This window comes from Limulus polyphemus, unplaced genomic scaffold (genome assembly GCF_000517525.1).
Source record: "Limulus polyphemus unplaced genomic scaffold, Limulus_polyphemus-2.1.2 Scaffold231, whole genome shotgun sequence".
NCBI lineage: Eukaryota > Metazoa > Arthropoda > Merostomata > Xiphosura > Limulidae > Limulus > Limulus polyphemus.
In genome coordinates, this window is record NW_013665841.1 from 56,606 (window position 1) to 60,366 (window position 3,761).

A 3,761-nucleotide genomic window follows, 5' to 3' on the forward strand; every position below is an offset into this window, starting at 1 on the left:
AGAGACCATTGTCCCTCGTTATAGCTGAAGTTTCCATTAGAAACAACAATAATAGTTTTACTAGTTTGTTTACAACAGAGACCATTGTCCCTCGTTATAGCTGAAGTTTCCATTAGAAACAACAATAATAGTTTTACTAGTTTGTTTGCAACAGAGACCATTGTCCCTCGTTATAGCTGAAGTTTCCATTAGAAACAACAATAATTGTTTTATTAGTTTGTTTGCAACAGAGACCATTGTCCCTCCTTATAGCTCCATTTGGATGATAATCTGGATTAAATATAAAAATACAACATACTCCATGAAGCATATAGAAGGTGTAAAATCTTCACGTTAAAATCATAAGTGCAATATATCACCAGAGGCTTGCACAAGTTGATAATCTTAACGTTAAATTCATAAGTACAATATATCATCGGAGACTTATACATGATAATCTTAACGCTTCATAAGTACAATATATCAACGGGGGCTTACACAAAATGATAACTTAATGTTAAAAGCATAACTGAAATAAATATCATAATCAAAATATCATAAATCACCATAATCAAAATATCATATTCTAGATGATAAGGCGAATATATCATATATAGTATAATAATAATAAAAACAACATATTCTGTGCAGCATAAAAACGCTGATAGTCTTAATGTCATAGTAATTACAAAATCTCTGCTAAGTAGTGTTGGTCTTAATGTTATAGTAATTCAAAATCTCTGCTAAGTAGTGTTGGTCTTAATGCCATAGTAAATATAAAATGTTTACTAAGTATTGTTGGTCTTAATGTCACAGTACTTACAAAATCTCTGCTAAGTAGTGTTGGTCTTAATGTTATTCTAACGACGACATAATCTCTAGTTACTATGATAAAACTAACACTATCAATACTGTTGAAGTTTTTTATACTTTATTATGATTCAACTCATGCGATATTTTATTTAAACAACAGTGCATATATTTGTAGATATTAAATCCGTTCTAATTATATTTCCTTCTACTATAATGTTGATTTTTTTCACTGAATCTCTCAAAATATCACTGTCTGCTGATCTTAAAATCCTTTGGGTATGTCCGTTTGGCAGTCACTACAAATAGTGAAGTATCAGAGCCATGAAGAGCAAGCGCACAATAAAAATAATGTAGTTTCACAATCATACATAGAAAACGCACAATAAAAATACTGAAGCATCACACCCATACACAATAAACGCATAATAGAAATATTGAAGTATCACAGCCATGCAGAAGTAACGAACAATAAAAATAGAGAAGCATCACACCCATGCAAAATAAACGCATAATAGAAATATTGAAGTATTACAGCCATGCAGAAGTAACGAACAATAAAAATAGAGAAGCATCACACCCACGCAAAAACGCACAATAAAAATAGAGAAGTATCACAGATATGCAGAAGAAACGCACAATAAAATAGAGAAATATAACAACTATGTAAAACGCACAATAAAAACAGAGAAGTATCACAGATATATATAGGACCGTGAACATTTTTAGAAAATTCTTGTTTTTTAATTGCACTACATGAGAAAAAGTGAATTTCTAATTTTTGGAAAAGTATTTCTTGGTGGGAAAATATCAACCGTCTTTGTGGACTGGTATATCATTTTAACAATATGCATTACAAATTCACTTTGTACTGATATTTTTTATTAGCATTTGCTAGAGCGTTCAGTTTTATCCTGGTGTATAAGATAAAACATCAAATACGTTTATCCAACTACAGATCGATTTTTACAATCCACCCTTCTCAATAAACTGCTTCAGGCAATAAATAAATATTATAGTAGTAACAAAAGAAATCGTTTCCCTGTACTCCTTGCCTACAAAAGCTATTACAACTTGAATTGTGACATTCCACCAGATAGGAAGAATAAACAAGACGCCTTTGTTGGTACTGCAGCAGTGCTCATTTTCCCGGAAAGACTAATTAAATATTTTTCATCTTGTACCTGTTTCAGGCACCAGTTATTGTTGTTTTTATCTCCTTCTTCTTAAAATGCTTCTTTTGTACAAAAAAATCTTGAATTACTTTAGTTGGAAACTTTTCAACGAAGAAAAGTATGACATGAATATGCGTTGTGCTCTAATGTAAAAGCTGATCATTTAGTTTTTCTTTTCTTTAAAACTCTTTTCAAGAAACTATTTTGTCCCCAAATGGTTTAGCAATGAATTTCAGGGCTTATAACTCTAAAACCTGAAGCTCGATCCTTGTGACGAACTGACCCAGACATCCCATTTTTGTAGTTTGAAATAAAACAAACAAACTTTTATTGCAAATACTACCTTTTGCACTTAAAAATACCATTAATTTCGAGGCTTTAAGAAAGCGTTGCAAAATATATTTTCACAATTAAGAAAAATATGAGTTACTATGAAAATTCTAAAACACAAACGCTTTTTGCAGCTTTATTTTCATTGGTATTGTGCAGTGATTTGTTGTATATATATATATATATGTATATTATCATAATTTATTTTTAGTGCTGGTTTTATCTCCCACTTACCTTTGACGTAGTTTTTATTTGAATTTCTTTCTAACGTTCGAAGAACACATGCAGCATTTTTTAATATACTTGTACATAACACCTTGGTATTAACCTGATCAATAAAATATATAATTAAACGATAATAGCTTGGTTGTTAACTAGACGCGGATAATGAATAATTTGAAGCGTTGGATTATGGGTAATCTGTAGATCTCCTAACTGTGGATAGGAAATAGATTGCTTTTCATTTCTGTGTGAACGAAGGTATTGTGGGTAATAATTCTAGGTGCTAAAATATGTTCCTTGATAATTATCATAGTGTATAAAAAGTAACTTGATAATTATCATAGTGTAGGAGGAGTAAATTGGTAATTATCATAGTGTATAAAAAGTAACTTGATAATTATCATAGTGTATAAAAAGTAACTTGATAATTATCATAGTGTATAAAAAGTAACTTGATAATTATCATAGTGTATAAAAAGTAACTTGATAATAACCATAGTGTAGGAGGATTAAATTGGTAATTACTATAATTCAAAAGAATTAATTTAGTAATCACTATAGTGCATGAACAATAGTTTTGTGATCACCACAGTGTTATGAGAATAAGTTTGTCTTTACTTCAAATTTGCTATATTTGGAGAAAGACACGCATTTGTCTAACTACCTAATTTTTTGTGTTGTTGAACATATTTACAACCAAATTATCAAATAAACTTAAATACACCTCCAATTATATCTCTATACAAACTTGGGAATCTCTTCAGGAGCACTAATAGTTGAATTTCCTCACAATGCGGATGCTCAAGGCTTTCTGTGCAAGTGGCTTCAGGTGTTGTTAGAACGATATTAGTGTCTCTTCTAAAGAAACGACTTGTATCAAACAGTCTCTGTGTTTCTTCTAAAGAAAAGACTTGTATCAAACAGTCTCTGTGTTTCTTCTAAAGAAAATACTTGTATCAAACAGTCTCTGTGTTTCTTCTGAAGAAACGACTTGTATCAAACAGTCTCAGTGTTTCTTCTAAAGAAACGACTTGTATCAAACAGTCTCTGTGTTTTTTGTAAAGAAACGACTTGTATCAAACAGTCTCTGTGTTTCTTCTAAAGAAACGACTTGTATCAAACAGTCTCAGCGTTTCTTCTAAAGAAACGACTTGTATCAAACAGTCTCAGTGTTTCTTCTAAAGAAAAGACTTGTATCAAACAGTCTCTGTGTTTCTTCTAAAGAAAACACTTATATCAAACAGT